General features: G+C 44.1%; 2 non-coding genes across 2 annotated transcripts; both read right to left on the reverse strand.

Annotated features, from left to right (window-relative positions):
- Nucleotides 1-8,452: 8,452 nt before the first annotated feature.
- Nucleotides 8,453-8,524, reverse strand: TRNAQ-UUG (transfer RNA glutamine (anticodon UUG)). The gene has a single exon. It is a non-coding gene; the product is annotated as a tRNA-Gln (tRNA).
- A 6-nt stretch (nucleotides 8,525-8,530) lies between these two features.
- Nucleotides 8,531-8,602, reverse strand: TRNAE-UUC (transfer RNA glutamic acid (anticodon UUC)). Its single transcript has one exon. It is a non-coding gene; the product is annotated as a tRNA-Glu (tRNA).
- Between the last annotated feature and the right edge of the window lie 6,246 nt (nucleotides 8,603-14,848).

The following is a 14,848-nucleotide window of genomic DNA, read 5'->3' on the forward strand; positions in this document are numbered from 1 at the left end:
CATCTAAACTCCCTCAGAAATGAGACGAGCCTAGAGCAGAGGTTTATAACTACAGCCCAAGGTGCTAGGCTAGAAGGGGACGAAGCTATTGAATATATTTATTTATTTATTTATTTATTTCCAATACTGCTGCTCTCATCTGAGAGCGTAGCAGGAGGGCAATACAAAAAGTGCAATATATAAAACATAAAACATTTCAGGAACAATGAAATATCTAATAAATGTAAAAAAAGAGGTTACAATAAATATAAGGCAAGAACAAATAGCGTTTACCAAAATATATACAATGAATACATTTATCACACTATTGAGACAGGCCTGTAGTTATATCCTCTCTGTGTCGAGGATTAGTTGCTTGTGCCTTCAATTTTATTAACAAATTCCGAGAATGATTTGGTGTTTGTGATCGATGGATGTACTTGATTCCATTCCCTAATGGCAAGTGGAAAAAAAGAATGCTTGAAGGTTTCATTACTATATGAATATTCTGTTAGTATATTGGGATGCTGTTGGCGTGTAGGTCGGGTTTCGGAAAACGAAATGTACTTCGACACGTTTATCTTGAAACTGTTGTGAATTATCTGAAACAAGAATTTTAAGCGGGCTTCTTTCGCCCTTTCTAGCAGCGTTTTTAGATTGGATGCGTTTAAAAGGTAAGTTGGGGAGTCAGTGCGCCTGTACCTGTTGTGAATAAATCTTATCGCTTTTCTTTGCACTGCTTCCAGTTTCCTTATGTTAGTCTTTGTATGCGGGAACCAAACCACGTTGGCATATTCTAAAATCGGTCTTATAAATGTCTTATAGGCAAGCAGCTTTATTGGGGTGGGAGCTAGTTTTAGGCTTCTTTTAAGAAAAAATAACTTGCGTAGTGCTGCTGCGGAAACGTTATCTATGTGCTGGGTCCAGTTAAGGTCCGAAGTAAGCGTCACCCCTAAATATTTATGTTGGTTTACTTTAGGTAGCATGGTGCCGTCGACTGCATAGTTGAATATTGAGGGCTGTTTTCTTTTAGTTATTGTGATCACAGCGGATTTTTTTACGTTTATTGACATCTGCCATTGTTTACACCATTCGGATATTGTGTTTAGGGAGGCACTCAGCGCAAGGTGGTCTGTATGGCTATTGATTTCCTGATATATAACACAATCGTCAGCGAAAAGTTTTATGTTAGAGTCGATGTTTGTTGCAATGTCGTTGATATAGATTAAAAATAACAATGGTCCAAGAACTGATCCTTGTGGTACGCCTGATGATACAGAAACGGTTTTCGATGTAGCTTGTTCAAAGAATACGAATTGTTTTCGATTGAGCAAAAAGTCCTTAATCCAACTGGCGAATGAGGTGTTACCTAAGATGGCTTCCAATTTCGCAATTAATTTGTTATGGCAGACACTGTCAAATGCTTTTGAAAAATCTAATAGGACCATATCTGTTTGACTGCGGCGATTGAGGCTATGTGCAAGGTCATGTACAACTTCGGTCAATTGTGTAATAGTTGATAAACCGTTTCGAAATCCATGCTGGTTGGGAGAAAAAAAATGTATTTGTTCAAGGAAAGATGTGATGTGTTTAAAAATAACATGTTCTAGTAGTTTGCACGATGTACTTGTAAGAGATATAGGTCTATAGTTCGATACCAGGACTTTATCTCCGGATTTATGTATTGGTATGACTTTAGCTAATTTCCAGTCAGACGGTAATTTAGCGAGCTGCAAGGATTTCCTAAAAATTATTCCGAGATATTTACTACTCCATTCCGCGTACCTTTTAAGAAATTCGTTCGGAATGTTATCGGGACCACTAGATTTCCTGGGATCAATTTTCAATAAAAGATTCATGACACCGGCATCTGTAATGATTAGGTCATCGATGGTCGTGGTAATGCGCGAACTAATAGAGGGTACATTTTTATTTTCAGCTGTGAATACAGATTGAAAAAAGTTGTTAAATGACTCAGCTTTATCTTGTTTTTCTTTTGCAGATAGTTGTGTCACTGCCCCCTTTACACTGAAATGTTTCCAGAACCTGCGAGGGTTATTTGCAAGGAAACTCGGCAGAGTTACGTTAAAGTAATGATCTTTTGCCGCTTTGGTTTTATCTCGTAGATCAGTCTTAGCGTTCTGCAGTTTTAAAGTTATCGACTGGCTTTGGTTATTTTTTGCTGTTTTACGAAGACGATTCACGCGACGTTTTGAGTGAATAACTTCACGCGTGATCCATGGGTTTGACCTCTGCTGTTTTCTAGTTTTTTGGGGAACATACTTATCGATACAAAAAAATATAATTGATTTGAACTTAATCCATAGAGCGTCTATGTCACATGATGCGTCCGACGCGAGTTGTGAAAAGTTGGCAAACTCGTAGTCTAAGTGTGTTAGTATGCTGTTGTCGTCTGCTCTTTGAAAGTCAGCAATCACAGACACTTCGTCACGATTGATTTGGGTATTGCTAATAGGTAGAATGCATAGCGGTATATCGTGGTCCGAAATGCCTTCAATAATACTCGATTTAACGGCACTTATCGGGAAGTGTTGGCTGAGAAGGATAAGATCCAGGATGTTTTTAACGGCACCTTGTGTGCGCGTAGGCTCAGTTACGATTTGTTGAAGGTTAAAGGCAAGCATAATATCAAGGAGAGCTTCAGAGGCTGCTGACGAGTGATGCATAGTATTCCATTCTATGTCAGCAAGATTGAAATCACCCATCAGCAGTACTTTCGAATTTCTCACATTTTGATGCATGAATTCTTGAATGGCCGATATACTTTCATGACCCGATGACGGGCTCCGGTAAACACACCCAATGAACACAGTCCCTGAGTCACACGTGAGTTTACAAAAGATTGCTTCAGCTTCTAAATTGTGCGCCAAAACGTGGAAGGAAAAGCGATTCTTTATCAGCAGAGCAACACCACCCCCTCGCGTTAGACGGTCCTTGCGGATTACAGAATAACTTGGGGGAGCAATTTCAGAGTCGTACACGTCAGGGGTGAGCCATGTTTCAGTAATAGCCACAACATCAGGTTCATATTCAAGCAACAGATTTTCAAGAGCTTCGATTTTGTTTAGAATACTTCTAGCATTTATATTCAGTACAGTTATTTCTTTAATTTTGTGCCTTGACGAGTGTAAGGCCGCCCCTTCGTGTCGTCCTTTTTTTGACGAAGCAGAACTTTGTCATTTTTTTCGTTATTCCAAACGAAGGCTTGGCCATTAATATAGAGTTTGTCGAAGGCTAGTGACACCTTCTCGTGTTTCTGTCGATTTTCTTTTGCACTCTCCCAAAGCCTCTTTCTGACTTCCCGTATTTTACGCGAGAAGTCTTCACCAATGGACAAGCCAGAGTTTTTCAGTTTGTACCCATTTTTGAGTATTCCATTTTTTTGTCTAGAATCCAGCAGTTTGAAAATCACTGGTCTGACTTTATTTGTCTGTGCATTCCCTAATCGGTGTATACGTTCGATTGCAACTGGTTCAAGTTCCAGTTTTTCTTTAATAATACCTTCGTTTACGGCTTGTTCTAAGCTTTCACTTGTTTCTCCCTCCTGTTCAGCTAAGCCGTACACAATAAGGTTTGACCGGCGGCTTCGATTTTCAAGGTCATCTATTCTTTTTTGCAGTGTTTCAATTACCTGTTTCATGTTTAATATTTTAATATATGAACAAGGGTGACAGAAAAATTCCAACAAAGACGTGCTGTATGCTCCACAGTAGACAAGGATGAATCAAGTGGTGCAATGGCTACATTTTCACAACAAGAGTGGGAAAGGGCTGAGAAAAGGGTTCCTAGTAGTACATCAACAGGCCCAGATGGCATTCCAATTATGCTGATAAAGACATTAGGTCCGAAGTCAAAGCAGGCTTTCAGAGAGGCAGTGAGCAGAACAATAATCGATGGTGAAGTCCCCGATGGATGAAAACTTAGCAGAATGAGCATGATCTATAAAGGAAAGGGGGACAAAGCTGACACAAACAACTATCGTCCTATAACAGTGACATAAGTGGTCGACAGGCTGGCGATGCAGGTTATAAACGAAAGACTGCAGGCATGGATAGAGGATGATGGGGTGCTGAGGGAACTGCAGAATGGGTTTCGGAAACACAGGAGGTTGGAATACAATCTGTTCTCACTGACGGAGTGCATCGAAATAGCAGAAAATGAACTCAGGCCCCTGTGGCTAGCATTTTTAGATATCAAGGGAGCGTACGATAGCGTGGTTCAAGAGGAACTTTGGGGAATACTGGACACACTAGGCGTGGAATTTGTAGTCACTAATCTTTTAAAGGATATCAATAAAGGTAACAAGGTAGTCATAAAGTGGGAAAAACAGGTATCCAAGCCTGCAGAGGTAAAACGGGGCTTAGGCAGGGGTGTGCCCTGTCACCCTTATTATTCATGATGTACCTACAAAGATTAGAGGCCAAATTAGAGGGAAGTGGACTGGGCTTCAACCCCTCTTTAGTCAAACAAGGAAAACTCAATGATAAGGCACTACCAGCATTAATGTACGCAGATGATATAGTGCTAATGGCCGACAACAAGGAAGATTTGCAGAGATTGATGGATATCTGCGGTAATGAGGGAGATATGTTAGATTTTAGATTCAGTAAGGAAAAATCAGAAGTCATGATTTTCAATGATAACGAAGGTAGGGAGCTTAGAATACAGAAGGTCACGCTAGAGATAACAGATAAAAACAAATATTTGGGCGTATGGATAAGCAATGGGACCGAGTACCTAAGGGAACACGAAATATACGTGACGACTAAAGGTAACAGGAATGCAGCAGTGATGAAAAATAGGGCACTGTGGAATTACAATAGGTATGATGTTGTGAGAGGAATATGGAAAGAGGTCATGGTTCCTGGGCTGACGTTCGGCAATGCGGTCTTGTGCATGAGATCAGAAGTTCAAGCAAGATTAGAAATTAAGCAACGTGGAATAGGCAGGCTTGCTTCAGGAGCTCACGGGAATACACCAAATCAGGGAGTACAAGGTGATACGGGATGGACATCATTTGAGGGCAGGGAAGCTAGCAGCAAGATAAAATTTGAGAAGCGATTGAGAGAAATGGGGGAGGAGCGTTGGGCTAGGAAGGTTTTCAGCTACTTGTACATGAAGAATGTCGATACAAAATGAAGGAAGCGAACCAGGAAATTGACTGGTAAATACTCAGAAAACAGCAGGTGGCCAAACCAAAAAGACCTATTGGTTAAGAAGAAAGTGAAGGAAACGGAGACTGACATGTGGAGAATTGGCATGATTAAGAAGTCCGCACTAGAGATCTATCAAACTTTTAAGCAGGAAATCGCCAAGGAAAGTATCTATGATAATACTCGGGGTAGTTCACTACTGTTTGAGGCCAGGACGGGAGTGTTGCGAACCAAGACATATCGGGCCAAATACGAAGGGGTAGACACAGTATGCAGTGCATATGAAGAGGAAGAAGAAACTGCCGAACACTTGATAATGTTCTGTAAAGGGCTTCACCCTATAGTTCAGGATGATGGTGCAGAGTTTTTCAAAGCACTGGGGTTTAGGGACAGGGAGGGCAAAATAGACTTTAAGCGGGTAGACTTAACTAGAAGGAGGTTATCTGATTGGTGGCTAAAGTCAAGGCACGAGTGAAAATTAAAGTCTTCACTGCAAAGTACGAATCCTCAACCTCACTATTTAAAGGGAAAAAATATGAATCTAGTGGTTAGTTCACTAGGTATTACGGCTAAGTGGCGTTAGCCACCGCCCGATCTAAAGGGTACAGCCACATCCATCCATCCATCCATCCATCCATTCGCGCGTACGATCGTACTGAAAAAAAAAGCCGCGTATTCTAAGAAAAAAAAAAGAAAATGCTCAAAGTCACGAGGGGCGCGTGAGGTATTTTTTTGCCCCTTCCATTCTACCCTGCTCAGCTTCCAGCGCTTTCGTCTGGACGAGAGAAGAGTGAATGCGATTGCAGTGTGTTACAAATATTTATAATTCCGCTCGTACTAGGCGTATTATTGAAATTTTCGCGTCGTTTAATTTGTTAGGCAATAAGTTTGTCCAGTTAAAATTTCCATTGTTACTCAAAAAAGTGTTGCAGGGCCCCTTTAATGGGGGACGAAATGTTCTAGATTCTCTGGTATGTAACAGTGAACCAGCGCTAGGGAACCTTTTGGCCGAGCGCTTGTGCTCTGGTTTCCTCTAGTGCACTGTTCCATATGGAACACAGCGCCGCACTGCTCGTTAGAACTCATGCTTGGCAAGCGCGCCTCGCAAGCATAGATGGGGTGAGGAGAACTTTATGTTTTCGCCTGTGCGCAAGTATGCACTGTCATCTCTGTCGCTAAGGTTATTTACGTGTGTCAGGTACTAAATTCCTCGTGAGATGAAGATCAGGCCGTGCATATAGTATTCGCACCACTCATAAGGGGGTATCGATAAGAACCAACGAGCAGTAATAATTTGTATCGCCCTTCAGTATCCATTGGGATAATGAATGTTTTTGTACGAACCTATGCCGTAGAGTATTTTACAAATTGGAAGATTGTTCACTACTGCGCCACACCTACCCCTGGCTTTGCATAACTAAAGACTCACCTGGTAGACCTTGAGAATGCGTTGTGGCCGGCGACTTCGGTAAAGCATGTACTCAGGCTTACTTGACTAACTTGAGCATGCTGTCATAGTAGTAGCCATTGAGGGGGTAGCATAATATATATGTATATCTTCCTCGTGAAAGTCCTCTTTGCTTGGCGACGCAAAAATGGATATGTTACGAGTCGTATCAACCAACTGAAGTTTCAAAAAAAGTTAACGATAATAATGAAATGATCCTACCCCGGAGCACTGAGCGTGCGGGATGACCAGCTCTAAGCAGGAGATTCAGGAACATGGTATCTCCTGGGCTTTGTCTCCCGAACGTCTGATCTTCCAAACATGTTCGGTAATTGGTCATTACCACTTTGGTCACTTGTTGGGCTTCATAAAAGAGAGTTAAAACGTCCTTTTGATTTTAAATGGTGTCATAAAGGTCGCAAGCAACACCAGGTGCAAAAGGAAGCTTTGAATTGGTTCTATTCACTGAAATTTTGTAACGAAATGTTACGAGCGGAATGGCGGCTTCGCCTTACAGTTTTAAAACCTGAATTTTCACTCAAAAGGTCTTTGAACCACTAGTTCAAAGAGGCGGAAATGTTGTAGGCCCTTTTGCTCAGGTTTGGGAGCACCATAAAAAAAAAAAAAACCGCAGGCCGTCGAAATTTCCGGAGCCCGCCACTACGGCGTCTCTCATTATTAAAGGGTGGGTTTGGGACGTTAAACTCTTATATCGATCGGTCAACTTTGAGAAGCGTTTTTCGAATATGCGTCCGAGTCGCCGACGGTAACAGATGCGGTGAAAGAAGTGAAGGGTGGAAAGACAGGAGTCAGGTGGACAATGTAGCTTGGGTACGGCTGAGGAAAAAAAATCCAAAGGCGTAAAGGAGGGTGATGCTGTCACCCTGGTTCACCCAGCCATGGTTACGCGAAGAATAGCGACAAACTTCAGAAGAGCACAGTTGACATCAGCACCGATGTGTGGTAGGTGCGTTGCTTATAAACGTACCGTGCTTGAAATCAACCAAGCCATTTTAATAATGCTGCTTAAATGTTCTATTCAAGGCTCTGAATCGCTATATATTGTTTAAAGTTTAAGCGACAGCAAGTAAGCGAAAGTGTGCTCTATTTTCAGAAATAGATGTAATTCTATTCCCATTCCATTCTGGGAAGTGTGCCTAATTTAATTTGCATTCTATTTCATCAAAAGTTGTCTCCATTACATACACAGTCATTCCGGGGTCGCGAAAATGTGGAATGATTCCGGAGTCATTACAATTCTGGAGTGGGAACTCTAATACACTGGTCGCGATAACCAATGTACATTCGAAAAATGGTAGAACGTAGGAATTGTATGTTAACAAACAAAAAGCTGTACATGATTTCCCCTAGTGTCCCAAGAAAAACAGTGTGCGCAAGGATCTAAAAACAACATTATTTCCAGAAAGATTATTGGCAAACGACAGTCTTTTTCTCTTCCATGACATCTCACAGTAAGATCCTATTCACACCGTATAGATAAGAGAGAAGTCTTTCTTTATAAGTGAAATGCAACCTATTTAGTCAAAATTTTGAGTTTGGCGATTTTTTGAACCATGCAATGATCTTTGCTTGGGCATTATTTAGGTGCACCGGAGCATCACATGAGTAAATCTTTTCATAGAAACTGCCAGCAATTCGTCTGCATAAAGTTTAACGCAATCTGACAGTTCTGTCACAATGCCGTTAATAAATAATAAACTATGCAAAAAATAACCAATGAGAAATTGTTCAATGAGTATGATTTAAAAAAATTAAGAACAAATGCAGTTGTGTGTTCACGAATTTCTTGGTGATCAGAAGAAAAACGAACACTGAATTCAAAAAAAAAATTGGGTCCCACCGAGATTTGAACTCGGATCGCTGGATTCAAAGTCCAGAGTGCTAACCGTTACACCATGAGACCCCACTCCTCCGACGCCGGGAATCGAACCCGGGCCTCATGGGTGAAAGCCAGGTATCCTAGCCACTAGACCATGCCGGAGATGGTAGGGTGGGACACATAAGGGATAAAAGAGACGTCCATGCACACTTGGACCACTATGTATTCTTTCATATAAAAGTAATAAGCAAATAAATACCGTAAAAACGTTACATTGTGGCCAATGGATTATGCATTTTGCCAAATCAAACCCACGAAGCGGTCTTCCAAGAAGGCGAAGATGACACACTTCGCTGCGATGCATATAATATTATTAATATTTGTTTTCGAAGGTGTACACATCCAATCTTCTGTGTTTATGTGGCACGCTATTGTATAAAAAAAAGGAACAAGAGATAAGCAAGCGAAAACTTTATATCTCAGGCAGTGGCACATGTTTTTTTTATCAGGGTGGTGGTATTCAAACAGGATGAAGACGACCTACTTCAGGTTAACGTACTCCTTTTTGTCAGTAGTCCTAAAAGCAATAATAATAATAATAATAATAATAATAATAATAATAATAATAATAATAATAATAATAATAATAATAATAATAATAATAATAATAATAATAATAATAATAATAATAATAATAATAATAATAATAATAATAATAATAATAATAATAATAATAATAATAATAATAATATATTATTAATATAATAATAATATAATAATAATGTTAGTATTATTATTAATAATATTGTCATTACGCAGTTGTCAATTATATATACAATGTGTCAGACCTCTGTCTGTCACACGATCAACCTGTGAAACTTTCACGCTCCGATAGTCTCTTGTTCTTGTTGACAAATGCCACATACCACTCATTGTAAGACTATCTGTATGCGCCGAAACAACGAGCTACCGTAGTTATTTTAACTAATCTCCAAGACTCGCTTTCAAAAGTGGTGACTACACGGGCTTATATCATTACAGATCAGACACCCACCACGGAGACTAACGAGGGGACGCTGTAAGTTTGCAGATGCTGAACGCTTGCAGATGTCAGCCGTACAACACTGCTATAACCCAAGGCGCCTAGGCCTAGGTAGGCTATTTGCACAGGCTTAATCTTTGCCGCCGAGAAAATTGGAACTAAACAGAAGGACGAAATAGACAGGAAAGATAAAAAAGTGAGAAATACGAATATGTAGGGAAAAAGAGAGATAGGAAAAGGCGACTGCCGATTTCCCTTGAGTGGGTCAGTCCAGGGGTACCGTCTACGTGAAGCCGGGACCAAAGCGGTGTGTTGCCTCTGCCGAGGGGGTCTTAAAGGTCCAATCACTCAGCGTCAGCTCAACCCTCAGGACACCCTTTTCCCCGGACATGGCAAAGCCACGCACGGCTAGGCGTGGTAGGGAGTCAAAACCCCCTGTTACCTCGGGTACGTGGGGTCGCTACACAACAATCGCCTGCTTTCGCAGACGCGCCTACGGAGCACCAGCTGATTATTAAAGACGCTGTAGTGGAGAGCTCCAAAACTTTACACTACCTGGGGTTCTTTAACGTGAACCCAAATCTGAGCCCACGGGCCTACAGTATTTTTGCCTCCATCGAAAATGCAGCGGCCGCTTCCGGGATTGCATCCTGCGACCTGCTGGTCAGCAGCCGAGTACCGTATACCCACTAGGCAATCGTGGAGGGGAAAGCCTCAATGTTGTTCCGGGGAACGCTAAAGGAATGATTGTATCTTATTGTCCATTGTGTTGCTCCTAAATCAGATAAAATAATGAAGCTCGCAATGAACGTAAAAGGGAATCACCATTTCCAGGTGATGTCTATACCTTACATAGCGGCCATTATGAAGTTCCTGCATATCTTCTACACGGCCACATCCCGAGTGGCATTTGTGAACACAAACCTCCCCCCTCCTTTTATATGTGAAGCAGCTGTTTGACTTGCCTACGTAATATTGTCCCTCCTAAACGGGGCGGTGCCAAGTAGGTCACTTCTTCCTTTGCAGTGCGCAGGCGTGACACCACTTCTACCTAGCGTGTCGCCGCTGGCCGCCTGTTATCTCAACTCGCTTCACCCTTTCAACCGCTCGCAACGCTTGAGCTCACTCCTCACGGCGGTATCATTTCCTCACCCGCGCCACCTCTCTCCATCTGTGGGCGAGAACAAGCTGTGGGTAGGCGTGCTGCGCGTGCTCACGTGGTGTCGTCTGGGCTGGCCGTGATCCCTGGCGCCAGCATTGTGGACAGCTCGCCGCTGCTTGCCGAGCGATGACGCCGACGGGCGGATGCCACCGGGGCATGCTTCCCGCTAGTGTGCACGTTCGTGAATGGCGACGTCACGCCTGGAACACCGAAGATGCGTGAGCCAGGGAAGCCGCGAACGCAAGCGTCAGGAGTGGAAGACCAACGACGCCAACGAGGTGCGAGTAAAGAACGCCGATCGCGTTCCTGAATAGAGACGGCGTGCGGGTAGCACCGACGCTACACCAAGGTTCGCTTCAAACTGTTCTTCCAGCACACGCGTCGACGCCCATTTCAACCGGGTCAACGCCGTTCACACCGCTTCTCCTTCGCATTCCATCAGGGTTGGGGAGATGGCCCATAGTTTTTTTCCCATCCTCGCGAGTAATGCTCTAATATGCGTTCCATTTTATCTTCACTTTTCTTGTTAGCGCTCGTGACCGTAGTGAGCTTAACCGCTCTTAAGGCTGTCCGTGTGACAGGGGTATTGCCTCAACATAGCAGCCACTGCAACTCTTGCATGAAATGCAGTGTTTTTTAGGGGAAGCGAAGTATCGGACGTTTTATTACTGGTTGAATTCTGAATGAATACAAACAAACAAAAAACAAACAAACAAACAAACAAACAAACAAACAAACAAACAAACAAACAAGATATATCGAAAGTATGTTTGCACAATGTTGTGGACAGGTTGGCACAGCGAGGCAAGGACTTATCACCATTCGTATTTCCCGTCAACTGACACGTCAAGCTTCGGAATGCGTGGCTTCCTCTTCTGGCATGCGCACTTTTTTAGGGCACCCCATGACCCCTTAGACATGATCGGCTGCTGCCAGGTAGAGTGCAGGTTTCCCGCAATGTCTCCGTTGGCGTGCGTTTTTTACTCGCTTCCTACTTCTTTCGATATTCTTTCTATCTCTTTCTTTGATATTCTCTCTGACATCTTTTTCGTTCTGCATTTTCTCATTCTTTTTATGCTACGCGTTTCTCTCTCCACTTTTTCATTTCCATCGAACGCAAGCTCACTACCCTTTTGTATCCTGTGTTTACACTTACACACAGGATACGAAAGGGTTGTGAGTATACAGAGAGGAGGAAAAAGACGACGAAGCTGTTGCTGCTGGGCTAAGTAGCTCTGTCTACATTTATCATTTATTTTTGTTTATATTACGGCTCAGCACTGCTCAATACGTCGGACGACTCAAAAAGGTACCTGCCGTATTGACGACCGACGGGTGCTGCGCAGCCCGCCGCGTCGAAAGGTGCTAGAAGAAACGAAACAAGCATCAGGGAGAGCGCCGCCATGACCGCCTGTCACGGAGGGCCATTTTTGGCGGCCCCGCGTCACGGCAATGAACGGGCGCCGTACTCCCCACTGACCGTGGGAACGGCGGGCGCATAAAGGAGAGCCGAGAAGTGCAGAATGGGGTGCTCTTCTTTGAACGTCGCCGCCGACGTTTGATCCTTTTGCAACTGCGGCGGCGTCTGCAAGGTCGTGGAAGGCCGCGATGTACCCCGAACAAGGATTAGACTACTGGACGCACCGGCTGAGAGCCAAACAGTCTGACCCATTTCCCACGGGGGAAACCGTGGGAAAACCTCTGGTGGCCAAGTCGTATGACAGCAATCCAACAGGTTGTCGCTCTCGCTAGTTGAGGGCCCTCTCCTAACTAAAATGGGGTGGGGTCAATATATTTTTTGGGGCGGAGTTTCCATCAATGAAACGCGCATGATTGGACCCATGTAGAGGTCTCTTGTCCCCAAGGAAGAGAGCGAGGAGACACGAGGGGTATTTAAGCGCAGGATTTTGCCCTGCTAGGCAGACTAGTCGCTGACCAACATGGTGTAGAAACGGATCAACAAGCATCTCTTCTAGAAGTTTTTAGTGTGGCTCTGTATCGGCTGGCCACCTAAACTTAGCCGTTCGTCTAGTTGTGACGCGGTATTAACGTCTGCAACGTAGACATCGGGGCTTCGCCTCGAGTTAGCTCAACCTGCTCGAAGTCACCTGCAAGCACTAGCCTCCCGGAGCCACCAGCGTTGCAACACCGCCGACATCGCAGTCGTGCCAGAACTCTCTTAGACTTCTCGCATCCGATCGTCGGGGACGCAACGCTGCCGGTCATCACACGTATGCCTTCACCTGTTTATATCTTCGAACTTTCTCCTCCGTAGTTCTATTGTTGTTAAGTTGTGTAGTTTGTAATAGTTCTCTCACGTAAGCTGATTTATTGTTTCTTTATATATTTTTGTTGTATCAAGTGTTGATGTATTTTGTTAGTTGTATTGAAGTGTTGTACTAGATCCCGTGTGCTACAATATCACTAGAGTAAAGTTTGTTTTGTTTTCTCACGTCTCTGATCTCTTCACTGTCTCTGCTTGCGTATGGAACGAACTAACCTGCTGTCATTCCCGTCGCCGACTTCGCGCTGGCGACGCTAGAGTGGCAGCTTGTAACTCCTCCCAAAGTGTGACACCAGGTCAGAAGCACCAGCTGGTTTGCGCAAGCATACCTGACTGCAAGCGACAACACAGCGTTCAATCAGAGGACGAATCAACTGTCGTCGGGGACCATGACGGGGCGAACCTCACAGATCTAGACATGGACGAGGGTGGTTTCCACCTTGTGCGACATCGCAAAGACAGGACGGTGGGCATTCCTGTGTTAATTGCTCCAACATCCGAAGGAGCTAGCTTGAGGCAAGTGAATCCTATTGACCTATACTCGGAAATTGAAACGATTCTCGGTGGAGCCCCAGTTAAGAGCCATTTCACAGCACAGGGAGCCCTGCTCTTGAATATAGAGACAGAACACCAAGCTAATATGCTTCTAGAGACCAACACTATCTGCGGCCTTGCCATATCTGCCCGAGTACCACACAGCTAAATGAAAAATACATGCATTATAAAAGGGGTCCCAAGATGGTACTCGGACGAAGAGCTGTTAACCTACCTGAGACCTCAGGGAGTATACCACACAAGAAGAATCATACGACGGGTCCAAACCTCATCCTCCAAATGGGAATCAAGGCGCACTGACTCTGTGGTTCTCACATTCGCTCCCAATTCGGAACGTCCAGAAAAGATCACCTTGGCTTCACCAGACACGAGCTGGTAGACTACGTGGAGACGCCGCCACGCTGTTTTAAATGTCAACGTTTTGGACATGTTGCTAAGTACTGTCGTGGGGAACAAAGGTGTAAGTGCTGTGGGGGACCTCATGACTTTAAGACGTGTACAAGTAAAGAAAAACTTGTGTGTGCAAACTGTGGCGGCGACCACCCAGCTAGCTACGGCCGATGTCCAGCACGAACAGCTGCGCAACGAAGAAATAAGACGTTTGACCTTCGGCCGAAGACTGTGAACGAACCATCGCTCACAAAGAAGACGTCCGGCGCGCCACAACATGGCGGTTTGGATAACGAGTACGCAGGAAATTTTCCGCGCCTAAATTCGACAAGAGCTGGTACTTAGTCAACGTAAGTGCTCAACGCTGGTGAGAAATGTATCACGAAAGAGTCCGCCAAGCGCACCTACGCTGATGCACTGAGCCCACCTCAAGTACCATCTGGAAGCAAACAGCAAGAAAACCTCGAGCACGTTATTCGCGCTCTGTTCACCGCACTACGTTCACACGTCGCTAAGATGCCTGCGAGTTCAACGAAGGATATGTTGGAAGCAGTTCTGACTCTAGAGTCAGTGTTACTTTGCTCTGCTTCCACAAACACACAGTAGAATAATGGCAATGTCTCGCCCACCTGGTCTATTTCGTCCTTCAAAAGTGCCCTTAATAATGCAATGGAACTGCGCCGGTTTTCTAAAACGTCTGTGCGAACTCAACCTTTTCCTGCGCGACATTCCAATACCGATTGTAGCCCTCTCCGAAGCCGGTCTATGGAATGCAAGGACGCTCCCAGGGTACACCCGACACGGCAACCCGAGCATAACGTCGTTTGCAAATGGAAGAGCAATGATATACATAAGGCGGGAAATACCTCACGTCGCCTTACCAGTGCAAGACCTCTGTTCCAACTCACTGGAAGTCACTGCTGTGCAAGTGTGCCTGGGAAACCGAAAACTGAGTGTGGTATCGGTGTACATAAG

The sequence above is a fragment of the Rhipicephalus microplus genome, chromosome X (genome assembly GCF_043290135.1).
Source record: "Rhipicephalus microplus isolate Deutch F79 chromosome X, USDA_Rmic, whole genome shotgun sequence".
Taxonomy (NCBI): Eukaryota; Metazoa; Arthropoda; class Arachnida; order Ixodida; family Ixodidae; genus Rhipicephalus; species Rhipicephalus microplus.